Genomic DNA, 15552 nt, shown 5'->3' on the forward strand with positions numbered 1-15552 from the left:
CTATTATTTCACAGTCAAATTTCTAGTTTTTTTTTAACCCCTTAATGATCAGAAAAAATACAGTTAACGCCTGAGGACGTATGGCGTACGTACTCGGTTTGGAAAGCAGCTGGAAGCGATCCTGATCGCTTCCAGCTGCTTTCCGGTTATTGCAGGATGCCTCGATATCGAGGCATCCTGCAATAACAAATTTTACCCCTCCGGTGCAGAGAGAGCCACTCTGTGGCATTCGTTGGTGGGTGGGAGCTGAAGTGGGAGGCGGGTGGGCGGCCATCGATGCGGTCCTTGTCAGAGAGGGGGGTGGGATCGGGGTGGGATTACCGGGGGCATGCGCGCGTGCACAGGAGGAGGCGGGCGGACGCGTACACGGGGAGGGAGCGTGTGGGAACCGCTACACTACAGAAAAAAAATGTTTTTATAAGTGGGAGAAAGGGGTGCAAAATATTTAGTACTTGGAAATCTAAGTGATTTGGGAGCGGGTGGGGGATTGGTCTTGGGGGGGGGAGCTACACTACAGAAAAAAAAAACAAAAAAAACATTTTATTTTCAAACTGGGTACTGGCAGACAGCTGCCAGTACCCAAAATGGCCCCCAATAAGGCAGAGGGGGAGGGTTAGGAAGCTGTTTTGGGGGGGGGGATCAGGGAGGTTGGGGGCTAAGGGGGGGATCCTACACAACAGCATATGTAAATATGCTAAAAAAAAATATTAAAAAAAAAAAGATACCTTTTATTTTAGTACTGGCAGACTTTCTGCCAGTACTTAAGATGGCAGGGATAAATGTGGGGTGGGGGAGGGAAGAGAGCTCTTTGGGAGGGATCAGGGGGTCTGATGTGTCCAGTGGGAAGCTGATCTCTACACTAAAGCTAAAATTAACCCTGCAAGCTCCCTACAAGCTACCTAATTAACCCCTTCACTGCTGGGCATAATTCATGTGTTGTGCGCAGTTGCATTTAGTGGCCTTCTAACTACCAAAAAGCAACGCCAAAGCCATATATGTCTGCTATTTCTGAACAAAGGGGATCCCAGAGAAGCATTTACAACCATTTGTGCCATAATTGCACAAGCTGTTTGTAAATAATTTCAGTGAGAAACCTAAAGATTGTGAAAAAGTTGACTATTTTTTTTAATTTGATCCCTTTTGGCAGTGAAATGGTGGCATGAAATATACCAAAATGGGCCTAGATCAATACTTGGGGTTGTCTACTACACTGCACTAAAGCTAAAATTAACCCTACAAGCTCCCTAATTAACCCCTGCACTGCTGAGCATAATACACATGTGGTGCGCAGCGGCATTTAGCGGCCTTCTAATTACCAAAAAGCAATGCCAAAGCCATATATGTCTGCTATTTATGAAAAAAGGGGATCCCAGAGAAGCATTTACAACCATTTGTGCCATAATTGCACAAAATGTTTGTAAATGATTTCATTGAGAAACCTAAAATTGTGAAAAATGTAACGTTTTTTTTTTTATTTGATCGCATTTGGCGGTTAAATGGTGGCATGAAATATACCAAGATGGGCCTAGATCAATACTTTGGGTTGTCTACTAAACTACACTAAAGCTAAAATTACCCCAAAAAGCTCCCTACATTCTCCCTAATTAACCCCTTCACTGCTGGACATAATACACGTGTGGTGCACAGTGGCATTTAGCGGCCTTCTAATTACCAAAAAGCAATGCCAAAGCCATATATGTCTGCTATTTCTGAACAAAGGGGATCCCAGAGAAAAATGTACAACCATTTATGCCATAATTGCACAAGCTATTTGTAAATAATTTCAGTGAGAAATCTAAAGTTTGTGAAATAATTTGTGAAAAAGTGAACAATGTTTTTTATTTGATCGCATTTGGTGGTGAAATGGTGGCATGAAATATACCAAAATGGGCCTAGATCAATACTTTGGGAAGTCTTCTAAAATATATATATATATACATGTCAATGGCTATTCAGGGATTCCTGACAGATATCAGTGTTCCAATGTAACTAGCGCTAATTTTGAAAAAAAAAAATGGTTTGGAAATAGCAAAGTGCTACTTGTATTTATGGCCCTATAACTTGCAAAAAAAGCAAAGAACATGTAAACATTGGGAATTTCTAAACTCAGGACAAAATTTAGAAACTATTTAGCATGGGTGTTTTTTGGTGGTTGTAGATGAGTAACAGATTTTGGGGGTCAAATTTAGAAAAAGTGTGTTTTCAATTTTTTCCTCATATTTTATCATTTTTTTATAGTAAATTATAGGATATGATGAAAATAATGGTATCTTTAGAAAGTCCATTTAATGGCGAGAAAAACGGTATATAATATGTGTGGGTACAGTAAACGAGTAAGAGGAAAATTACAGCTAAACACAAACACCGCAGAAATGTAAAAATAGCCCTGGTCCCAAACGGACAGAAAATGGAAAAGTGCTGTGGTCATTAAGGGGTTAATGTACACTACTGTTACACCAGATATGAGTTGCACTGGGGTGACACTGTGCCCTGGCAGGCACTGAAACGCACACGTGTGAAGGAAACTGACTGCTATTATTTCACAGTCAAAAAAGTTTTTGTTTTTTTTTAAATGTACACTACTGTTGCACCAGATATGAGTGGTGGCACTGGGCAAGTGGGCACAGTATACTCTGTGAGCATGACACACACGCTGGCAGGCAGGCAACTGCAATTAGATTACACAGGGAAAAAAAAAACAGACTGATGTTCTAGCCCTAAAAAGGGCTTTTTGGGGTGCTCTCCTTACAGCAGAGATCAGATGAGTCCTTCAGGACTGTAGTGGACACTGAATACACTAGCCTAGCTATCGATTTCCCTATTAAATCAGCAGCAGCTACACTGTCCCTCCTCTCACTAAGAATGCAGCTTCCGAATGAATCTAAAATGGATGCTGTCCAGGAGGTGGGAGGGTCTGGGAGGGTCTGGGAGGGAGGGTCTGCTGCTGATTGGCTGGAATGTGTCTGCTGACTGTGAGGTACAGGGTCAAAGTTTACTCAATGATGATGAACAGGGGGCGGACCGAACATTATATATGTTCGCTGTTCGCAGCGAACACGAACATGCTATGTTCGCCGGAAACTATTCGTCGGCGAACTAATTGTGACATCACTATTAACAGCTCTTTTGCAAATAAAAAAAACACATTACCCCCTAAAATTACAAGCCCCCAGAATAAAAAAAAAATCCTAACAAAAAAAAAAAGAAATAGAAAAAAACGAAGATCCAGCGATCTCCAAAAAAGTAGGATTTTATTCAAAAAGTAAAACAGGCACACATACTAAATACAGGGTACAAAAAAATAATGTGAGCTAAAAGCACAGAAACATGCTATGACCCACGGCTCCCTGACGGCCTTACGCGTTTCGGCTGAGAAAATGCCTTAATCATAGACCATGGACATACATCCAGTTTACACCCTTTAATAGCTCCACTAATGTGCATAAAGGGTGTACAGCTGTGAGAATTAGCGTATCACTCAGCCATCTGGTTTAGCATACTAAACAAGTGACATGCACTGACATAAATGTGTATTGATATAGAGATATATAGAAAGACACTAATTGTTAAGTCTTAGCAAAATGTGACCACAATAAAAAGGAACAACAAGTATACCATCACTATTATAATTGTCATATCAAAGGTTTATAAGTCTGTGTAGACAAAATTGTGAAAGGGCTTTATAACAAGGTGTTTCATAATTGACTTATGCCCATAAAAAAACAATGATTGAGGATGTAGCCACTGAACACATCAGAACAAAAACTCATGCACATATGTAGATTAATGTGTATATATGTGTGCTAAATTAGATCAAAGCCTCAACAGACTAAATAACGGCACCTTTCCATTGAAGTGTATTATGTAGTATTTATCTCAATTGCCAGTGATTAATGATATCACCCACTGCATTGAATCCTTTGGGGCGTCTGGTTTGCAGGGTGAAAATCCAGAAAGCCTCTCTGTGTAAGAGTTTAGTGGTTTTGTCTGCCCCCCTAGGAGTGTTGAATATTGTTTCAATCACTTGCCATTTAAATGTTGTGACCCTTTTATTGTGATATGTTATAATGTGATGTACTAAATCTGATACATCTATTTCCTTATCAATATTATTCAAATGTTCTCTAATCCGTGAACGTACTTCACGAGTGGTACACCCCACGTACTGCTTGTCACACTCAGTGCACTCTACTAAGTAGATGACAAATTAAGTACGACAATTTGTACAACTTAAAGAGAGGAAGACCCTTTGGGTGACCTTAGACTGGAACCTATTGGTAACTCGAGTATGACTACATGCTATGCAGGTTGAAAAATGGCATTTGAAATGTCCTTTCTCTTGTAACCAACTACTACCTCCTACAACTGGCTTCTTAAGCATACTTGGTGCTAGAATATTCCCAAGTGTGCGCCCTTTTCTGGGTATATAGTTACAGCCATTTGAAACCAGATTTTTAAGGCTATCTTCACCTGTTAAAAATGGTAGATGTTTAGCTATGATGTCACAGATTTCTGAAAACTGTTAACTAAAGGTAGTAATGAACCTGGGCTTAAGGCTATCAAAATTAGAATTTGGCAAAGCCTTAACCTGCTGTAACATGGCCCTTCTGTCCATTCTATTCACCTCATGAAAAGCTCTTCTAATGGTCTTTTGTGAATAACCTCTGTCTGAGAGCTGTTTCTTCATAATATCTGATTAATTTTGAAAATCTATATCTGTTGAACAGTTTCTTTTTAACCTGATAAACTGGCCTTTAGCCACCCCAAAACCAGTATGTTTGAGATGGCAGAATCTGGCATGCAGAATGGTGTTTGATGTAATGGGTTTTCTATACAAAGTGGTATTGATCCGTGAACTAGCTGGATCACCTATCAAGTAAAGATCAAGATAAGATACCTTGATTTTCTCAAAAGTTGAAGTAAATTGAAGGTTAAGGTGATTACTATTCAGATATTTGATGAAATCCTTCATCTCTGGTTCTGTTCCCTTCCACACAAAGAGAAGGTCATCAATATAGCTTTTATATGACCGAATGTTCTCTCTGTGTGGATTCCTCTCTGGAGAAAGAAAAGATAGGCAAATTTAAAATAGTTATGAACTAAGAGAAAGTCCAGAACTTTCATCAAATACCCTTTAAGTTGTATGTCATAATTGCTGTACATGTCTAGAGAATATTTGATAGCTTCCAGACCAAATTCATGTGGAATACATGAATATAGATCCACTACGTCGACCGTTAGCCAGGAACAATCAGTGTCCCAGTTTATCTGTTCTAAGATGGTAAGCAGGTGGGTAGTGTCCTTAAGGTAGGATGGTAATTGCTGGACAATGGGTTGCAGGAGAGGCTCAACCCAACCTGAGATTCTCTCAAAGAGAGAGCCTATACCAGAAACTATAGGCCTACCTCTCACCTCCTCCAAAGATTTATGTACCTTGGGGAGGTGATGGAAGATAGGAATAACTGGTGAGTTGACAAAAAGATAGTCAAATGTATCTTGATCAAAGATGCCTTCCTGGAGTCCATCATCCAGCAAAACTAAAAGTTGCAACTTGAAAACATTTGTTGGGTCACTAGGAAGGGTAAGGTAAACCTCTGTATCAAATATTTGTCTTTTCTGCTTCTTGAATATAAGTTGTTTTTCCAATACCACAATGCTGCCCCCCTTGATAGCTTGTCTGATGACTAATTCATCTCTCTTACTCAAGTTCTCTAGAGCATATCTCTGTGCTTGAGTGAGATTAGGGGGGGGGGCAGCATTGTGGTATTTGGACAATTGTATAAGGTCCTCTTCAACCCTTCAATGAAGAGCCTCCAAAAAGGGACCCCTCTCTTTGGTGGGATAGAAGATGGATCTTGGTTTAAATCTTCCATGTGTTTTTTAGTGAGGGGATTAGGAGTATTAGATTCATAATTTAGATCATTTAACAGGAAGTAATCACTAGCTTCCCTAAAATCTATAATGTCTATTATTGGGGGCAAGTCATTGAGGTTGTCTTGTAGGTTTGTCACCCCCGGAATATCAGCATCCGTGATCCGTAGGTCTTTGTCCCAAAAGAACTTTCTAATAGTCAAATTCCTTACTAGACGGTTGATGTCAGTAATAGTCTCAACGAGATTGAAAGTTACATTTGGGACAAAACCCAGACCTAAATTCAGAACTGATAATTCATCCTCATTCAGAGTTGAATTATAGAGGTTGATAACTTTTATATTCTGTATTTGTTGTACTGCCCTCTGCCCCTTCGACCTCTTTGACCTCTTCCTCTGTTTCCATCTCCACCTGTCCTAAAGGGTACTGTCTCTGTTGGTTGTTGGTTTTGAGGCATGGTTTAGGAATAACACTTAAAGTCGGTGGATCACTGTCATTGTCACTCAAAAAATTCCTTACGTCTTACATCATCATTATCTTGGTTTCTATCCCTTAAACTAGAGTTCCTAGTGGCCACTGGTTCAGTTCTACAAGTAGTGGGATCATATTTACCCTGTATTTTATTATTACTACCTTGTTTAGGCTGAACCACTAACACCTCCTCATCTGATTGGTCACTGGAACCACGTTTAGTGGAAAAACCAGTTTGCTCATTATCAGTGTATTCAAAATCAGAAAAAGTAACCCTCTTTTCTTGATCAGATGCTTTAAGTTTGTTATTAGACCACCTTCTCTTTTGTATGTGTGTTCTGTGTGGTGCATGCCAAACATAAACCTTGTTATTGATGTAATCATCATTATCACGATTAAACTTTCTTAGCTTGAAATGATCAAGCTCCACCCTAAATTTGCCTACACTCTCCTTCAATACTTTGTCTAAGTCATCATACTTGGGATGTTCAGTGAAATCATTAAGTTGAACCTGGACATTGGCTAATTCATCTCTGATTTTCATTAGTTGTTTATCTTTAAACTTAATAATTAGACCCATCAATACTTTGGAACAATCAGAGAGAGCTACATTCCACTCATTAATAAAATCATAGTCATCTACTTGAAAAGTTGGAAACTTTTTTAAGTGTAGCCCTCTGGGTATAAGTTCAAGTAACAAATATTTTTCCAGAGCTCTCTTGTCCCACCAGGTCCGGTATTCTTTAATAAGAGTCCGTTCCATTAAAAGAAAGATTTCACTAATGTCCAAATTTTCTTGTTGTCTAATGAACGTATCTTCCAAAGATAGTCTGTTAGTGTCCATGTCAGTCAGTGGCTAATGAGAAAATAAGCTAATTTTCCCCCCTGTGTGCACGTGCCTTTATATGATAATGTTCTCGTAATATTATATTAAGAGCGTTTAGAAAGAAACAAAGGCTGATCTCACGCAGAGGCAAAAACACAAATTAGTAAAGACAACTCTAAAGAACTCCTCTGCTCGTGGGCTCCAACTTCGATGAATATTTATTAAGTGTATTCAACTTGTAGTCACAGTGTACTCATATGTCTAATGTATTCAAGTTAGGTCAGGAGTAGCCTTTACATGTCTTTGCAAGCCAAAAAACGAATCTACCCATTGCCCCAAAAAAGGGGATTTGTATGGACATTGCCCTTAAAAGGGAATTCAGCACTTTTTCCACCCATGATAAATAAAAAAAGCCCTAATCTAAAAAAACCACCCCCCACCATAAAAACACTAACCCCAAAATCAGTACTCACCATTGCTGAAGTCCCACAAAACATCTTCCTCCCATCGGCAAAAGAAGTCAAGCTCCATATTCATCCATCGCAGAACCATCTTCAATCTTCATGTGGAGGCATAGCGGTCATCGGCAACGTCTTTCCGACACAAAGGTCCTCTTCATGAGATCTTCTGCCACACACTTAAGATTTTATGCATAGTACCCCTTTTATATAGGGGTACACTTGCATTCCTGTTGGCTTACATCCTATTGGCTGGCTGAATTGAATATCTCCATTCTGCGTACGTAAGTCCTTGCACTGCATATGTGATACCGACTGGTGATGCCAGTTCTATGTTAGTTTATGGGAGTAAAAAATGCAAGCAACGTGTAAAATATACACGCGTAACTTGTCTGCTGCGTGGGGTATGTGGTTACTCAATTAGACTTAAAATTGTAGACACTGGGTTTTGCGGACGTCACCAAATATGTGATCTAGCCCATAGGAGGTTGAGATAGGAAAGGTCAGATAGACTGCTGAATAAAATAACAGATCGATTTAAGCAAACAGTTTAGTGACAAAAACACTGGGCATTAATACTTGCTGATAGATTACAATATGCCAAAAGAATTCCTCACAGGAAAAAATCTGTACAGGAACAATGCAGGACAATAGAAACACTGAGTTACTACTGCAGCTTGTGTGGTATTGAAGCACCAAGCAGTAACAAGTGCACAGCTTTGTAGGAATCCAAGTAGAGGGGTGGAGACTCAAAGTACTCCTCTTAAAGAGGTATTACAGGACCCCCAAAAAGAACATCCACTGCGAGGATTCTATAGCCCTGGTTTTCTAGGATAAAATTGATGGAATATTGAGATCAAAATGAGAGCCTTCACAAAAGTGTAAGATACCCATGAATCCAAGTAGAAGGCTGGAGATTCAAAGAACTCCACTTAAAGAGATATTACATCTTTACCAGGATGTGTTCAATCAAATTGTGGATTTTTGAGGTCTACCAGAGAGCTGATGGTTTCTTGTTTAAACAACTAACTTCACAGGTACTGGAACTCAGTATACAGGAAGGGAAAACCAAAACAAAGAAAGTATTTTCTTGAATAAAATTTAGTAAAGAAATGTAATGCAGAAAAAGGTAAATCAAATTGAGGTCAATATTGAACCAGATAAAGTTTTTACAATGAAAACTTTAAGCACAAGTCTCTCAGCAAGCACAGAACCCAGTGGGTAACGTTGGTGAGGAATGTCCAGGAACAAGAGAACTTATATAAGTAAGCACAAGTCTCTCAGCAATCACAGAACCCAGCGGGTACTGTTGGTGAGGAATGTCCAGGAACAAGAGAGCATATATAAGTATCACAGCAGATGTCTTTGGTCTCAGCAGTAGTATAAGCATACACAAGTTTAACAGCAGGGGCCTTAGGTCTCAGCAGTAGGATAAGCATACACAAGTATCACAGCAGTGGTCTTTGGTCTAAGAAGTAGGATAAGCATGCACAAGTATCACAGCGGAGGTCTTTGGTGTCAACAGCAGGATAAGCATACACAAGTATCACGGCAGAGGTCTTTGGTCCTAGCTGTAATATAAGCATACCCAAGTATCACAGCAGAGGTCTTTGGTCTCAGCAGCAGGAAAAGCATATACAAGTATCACAGCAGAGGTTTTTGGTCTCAGCAGTAGTATAAGCATACCCAAGTATCACAGCAGAAGTCATTGGTCTCAGCAGTAGAAAAAGCATACACAAGTATCACAGCAGAGGTCTTTGTTCTCAGCAGTAGTATAAGCATACCCAAGAATAACAGCAGAGGAGTAGGTACAAGATAATAAGAACCTTCCTAGGCAATAACTCAGTAGAGAGTGATGTACTAAGCAGCCTTATATAGGAACTCCTACGCCTATGCCTTCCAGGTGGGAGTCCTAGTAATCAGAGGCTGGCCCTAAAAATCTAGGCAGTGTGTGGCCGCGTGCACCTAGAGAGCTGCAACTAGTGAACAGACTGGTCTTGGCTTCTCTGCACGTGGGACGCCGAGACGGACCGCCGGGGCCCCACATTTGCTAGGGTAAGGACCCTGACAGGTACTTTTCAAGGTCCAGGGACCTTCAAGCAGATTTTGTGGATGCTCTACAGCTTGCTTATCTGTTTCATCCTCTGCTTCTTCTTTCCAGAGAGATGTCCAGTTGCCGTTCTTGGCCCCATCCTCTTTGGACAGACCTTCTGTCTCAAGGTCCATTTTTTCCATCAGGATCTTAAGTCTTTGAACTTGATGGCATGGAAATTGAACGGTTAGTCCTTAGATGCAGAGGTTTCTCTGATTCAGTGTTTGAAACCTTATTTCAGGCTTGTAACCCTGTAAAGGAGAATCTATTTTAAGGTATGGAAGGCCTTCATATCTTGTTGTATATGGTTATTCCTGCCATTCTTTAAGGATTCTTAGGATTATGCATTTCTTACAGGATGGTCTGGATAAAGGCCTATCTGCCAGCTATCTTAAGGGGCAGATTTCTGCTCTTTCAGTTTTGTTTCAGAGGAAGATTGCTAATTTTCCTGTTTATGTAATCAAGCCAATTTCTCTTCCATGGAATCTTTATTTGGTGTTTGGGTTTTGCAGGCTCCCATTTTTCAACCTATGCATAAGGTAGATATTAAACTGCTTTCTTGGAAGGATTTATTCCTATTGGCTATCTCTTCTGCTAGATGAGTTTCAGGGTCATCTGCTATTTCTTGTGATCCTCATCTTATTTTTCATCAGGATAAGGTAGTTTTAAGGACTACTTTTTACTTTTTGCCTAAAGTTATTTCTTCAGATAATATTAGCAGAGAAATTGTGGTTCCTTCCTTGTGTCCTAATCCTAACAAATCTTCAGAGGTATCTTTGCATAATTTGGATGTTGTTAGAGCATTAAAATATTATATTGATGCAACTAAAGACTTTAGATAGAATTCTAGTTTGTTCATTCACTTTTCTGGTTCTAGAAAAGGACAGAAAGTTTCTGTTATTTATTTGGCCTCTTGGTTAAAACTCTTGATTCACAAGGCTCACTTGCAGGCAGGTCAGCATCCACTGCAATACATTACTGCTCATTCTACTAGGTCAGTGTCTACTGCTTGGGCTTTTAAAAGCGAGGCTTCAGATAACTAAATTTGCAAGGCAGCTGCTTGGTCTTCCTTGCATACTATTACAAAATTCTACCATTTTTATGTTTTTGCTTCTTCTGAGGCAGCCTTTTGTACTAAGGTCCTTCAGGCAGTTGTCTTAGCTTGATTGATCTTTTTTATTGCTTGTTTGTGGATTTATTTTCTCAGTGAAAATTATGTTTTACTTTAAATCCCTCCCTCTATGTTATTACTCGTTGACTACACAGCTTGGGCATTGTATTGTATTGTGGAATCTCACCACCTCTATGGAAGAAAATATAATTTATGCTTACCTGATAAATTAATTTCTTTCATGGTGTTGAGAGTCCACGGGACCCCTCCCTATGTTTATTTTATTTATATTTTTTATCTTGATCTTTTTTCCTTGCTCCTTATATGGCTCTTATTCCTTTTTCTTACCTAATTTGCTTGACTATACATTAGACTGAGTTACATGTGAGGTGGGAGGGGTTTTATAGAGCTCTTGGGGTTTGGGAATCTTTGCATCCTCCTAGTGGTAAGGAAGAGTAATTCCCAGGAGTAATGGATCATGGACTCTAACCACCTGTATGAAATATATATATATATATATATATATATATATTCACACACACAGAGAGTTCTCAGGAGTGCGGCTTTGTCTTCTGATATTTATGCAAATTACTCTTGGGTATCCCTAAGAGTAATGGGGAAACTAGACGTGGACTCCTTGCACACATGCCCTTAGAGAGATACAACTGCACTTCACTGACGAGGCCCACAGAAGGCCGAAATGATTGTCTGGGGTTGTTGTTTCTCTTGTTCAGAGAGGAATTGCCTGGTATTTTGGCGCTGGACTGTCATTGGGCAGGGTCAGACTGATATGCTACAGGATATTTTTTCTCTGTAAAAATGCATAGTGTGCTAAAAGAGTGTGCACCCTGAATTGCAATGGAAATGAACAGGCATGGACGTTGTTCTATCTCAGGAAAGCAAAGCTCTGTCTTCTGATAAATATATTTATGTGTGCTTACCCGATACCGCATTAGACTTATGCAACCTGAACCGTGTTAATGTAAAATAAAATAAAAGGTATAGGTATATACAAATATATATACAGAGGCATCACTAGGGGGGTAAGGGGGTGCAGACCGCACCTGGGTGACACCCTCAGAGAGGGTGACACTGCAGAATGGAACTGACACCTGCGCAGCCGCATGGGCACTTTGGGCAGCAATGATACAGATAGAGGTCAGTGTACACATGCTTACGGTATAATGCAGTGCATACAACACATGCAAATGCAATCAGGCACCAAAAAAACCTTTAGGAGGCACTCAGGCTCTCAATAATTACGTGCCTAATTGTGTTTCAATGCGCTCAATGTGAGCGTCCAAGGCGGAGCCACAGAGAGCCATTCAGAATTAGTGGGTGGGGTCTGCACGATGTTCCCCCTAAAGTGTGTGGCCGCGCACCTTACATCTTAGTATACCGCAGGCAGCATAGTAGGCCGCATGACACCAGAGGCAGAGGGAGTGGAAAGTGAAATATTTTTATATCAGCGAGTTTTGCATGCCCCTAGCCATATATCTCCAAACCGGTGTCTTGACCCTGAGCACTGTAGAATCTGAGGATGAGAAGTCAGATGGTCTTAGGGTATGTGGAGGACTTTATTCCCTTGGAGATATTATATACAGTCCAAGAAAAAAAGCAGGCACTCTCCGTTTAAACTGCAAAATTTACTAAGTGACTTTTCGGGGTTTCACCCCCGTCCTCAGACTTACATGAACTGTGATTACAAACAGTAGCATACTTATACCCTTACTGTTTGTAGCTACTTGCTGTGCACCCCGGACAGTATTTGAGAGTGCTTGACCGCTTGACTTTGTTTATATATATACATATATACACGTGTGTGTGGGTTTAATATATTTATGTACACATATGTGTGTGTGTGTGTGTATATATATATAGATATATATATATATATATATATATAGAGAGAGAGAGAGAGAGAGAGAGAGAGAGAGAGAGAGAGAGAGAGAGAGAGAAAGAGAGAGAGAGAGAGAGAGAGAGAGAAAGAGAGAGAGAGAGAGAGAGAGAGAGAGAGAGAAAGAGAGAGAGAGATGAGAGAGTATGTGTGTGTACAGGGTGTGTGAGTGTGTGTGTGTGTGTATATATATATATATATATATATATATATAGAGAGAGAGAGAGAGAGAGAGAGAGAGAGAGAGAGAGAAAAAAAGAGAGAGAGAGATGAGAGAGTATGTGTGTGTACAGGGTGTGTGAGTGTGTGTGTGTGTGTATATATAAACATAAAATAGGGCCACACACGAGCAGTATCAAGCATGCACACATAAAAAAAAAATTGCCCACTAGGAAAAAAATTAATGGGAACACCTCTGGACTTCGGAGAGCTCAGCTGTGCACATGCCATAGGATGCTTAGTAGGCAGTCACAGTGACAGATAGACTCCTCCTCCTCATAGCAGGCATCAGATGCACAGCTAGCCTGACCTGCCCAGCCCTGCACCCAGCGCCATTTTATATTCAAGGAGACTCAGGAGAGATCTGATAGTGGGTGCTGCTACTCTAGGGTCTGTGCTGACTCTGAGCCTGACTGACTCTGTCTCACTCTGCCCCTTACTTACCAGTACATTGGTATTTCTCTGAATATGAGTACCATTAATTCCAGTCCTCCCATGATTACACGATAAGCTGCACTGCAATACTAGTTGTATATTTTGGTTTATTGTAAATTGTAAGAATTCCAATGTACATCACTTTACTTTAAAGGATCATAAAACCCAAATGTTTTCTTTTATGATTTAGAAAAAGCATGCAATTTTAAACAACTTTCTAATTTACTTCTATTATCTAATTTGCTTCATTCTCTTGATATTCTATGCTGAAAAGTATATCTAGATAGGCTCAGTAGCTGCTGATTGGTGGCTGCACACAGATGCCTTGTGTGTTTGGCTCACCCATGTGCATTGCTATTTCTTCAACAAAGGATACCTAAAGAATGAAGCAAATTAGATAATAAAAGTAAATTGGAATATTGCTTAAAATTGTATTCTCTATCTGAGTAGAGGGTTTAGTGTCCCTTTAACCCCTAATGACCACAGCACTTTTCCATTTTCTGTCCGTTTGGGACCAAGGCTATTTTTACATTTTTGTTGTGTTTGTGTTTAGCTGTCATTTTCCTCTTACTCATTTACTGTACCCACACATATTATATATCGTTTATCTCGCCATTAAATGGACTTTCTAAACATGCCATTATTTTCATCATATCTTATAATTTGCTATAAAAAAAAATACAAAATATGAGGAAAAAAATGGAAAAAATCACACTTTGTCTAACTTTGACCCCCAAAATCGATTACACATCTACAAAGACCAAAACACACCCATGCTAATTAGTTTCTAAATTTTGTACTGAGTTTAGAAATACCCAATGTTTACAGGTTATTTGCTTTTTATGCAAGTTATAGGGCAATAAATACAAGTAGCACTTTGCTATTTCCAAACCACTTTTTTTTCAAAATTAGCGCTAGTTACATTGGGACACTGATATCTTTCAGGAATCCCTGAATATCCCTTGACATGTACATATATTTTTTAGAAGACATCCCAAAGTATTGATTTAGGCCCATTATGGTATATTTCATGCCACCATTTCACCGCCAAATGCCATGAAATAAAAAAAAAAGTTCACTTTTCCACAATTGTTTTCACAAACTTTAGGTTTCTCACTGAAATTATTTACAAACAACTTGTGCAATTATGGCATAAATGGTTGTAAATGCTTGTCTGGTATCCCCTTTGTTCTGGAATAGCAGACATATAAGGATTTGGCTTTGCTTTTTGGCAATTAGAAGGCCGCTAAATGCCGCCGTGCACCACACGTGTATTATGCCCAGCAGTGAAGGAGTTGATTAGGGAGCATGTAGGGAGCTTCTAGGGTTAATTTTAGCTTTAGTGTAGTGTAGTAGACAATCGCAAGTATTGATCTAGGCCCATTTTGGTATATTTCATGCCACCCTTTCACCACCAAATGTGATCAAATTAAAAAAAAAACATTTTTCACAATTTTAGGTTTCTCATTGAAATTATTTACAAACAGCTTGTGCAATTATGGCACAAATGGTTGTAATTACTTCTCTGGGATCCCCTTTCTTCAGAAATAGCAGGCTTTATCGTTGCTTTTTGGTAATTAGAAGGCCGCTAAATACTGCTGCACACTACACGTTTATTATGCCCAGCAGTGAATGGGGTTAATTAGGGAGCTTGTAGGGAGTTTATAGGATTAATTTTAGCTTTAGTGTAGTGTAGTAGACAACCCAAAGTAGTGATCTAGGCCCATTTAGGTATATTTCATGCCACCATTTCACCGCCAAAAGCGATCAAATAAAAAAAAATTGTTTACTTTTCACGAACTTTAGGTTTCTCACTTAAATTATTTACAAACAGCTTGAGAAATTATGGCACAAATGGTTGTAAATGCTTCTCTGTGATCTCCTTTGTTCAGAAATAGCAGACATATATGGCTTTGGTGTTGCTTTTTGGTAATTAGAAGGCCGCTAAATGCAGCTGCGCATCACACGTATATTATGGCTAGCAGTGAAGGGGTTAATTAGGTAGCTTGTAGGGAACTTGCAGGGTTAATTTTAGCTTTAGTATAGATATCAGCCTCCCACCTTACACATCACACCCCCTGATCCCTCCCAAACAGCTCCCTTCCCTCCAGTACACCACAATTGTCCCCACCATCTTAAGTACTGGCAGAAAGTCTGCCAGTACTAAAATAA

The sequence above is a fragment of the Bombina bombina genome, chromosome 7, assembly GCF_027579735.1.
Source record: "Bombina bombina isolate aBomBom1 chromosome 7, aBomBom1.pri, whole genome shotgun sequence".
In the NCBI taxonomy this organism is placed as follows: Eukaryota; Metazoa; Chordata; class Amphibia; order Anura; family Bombinatoridae; genus Bombina; species Bombina bombina.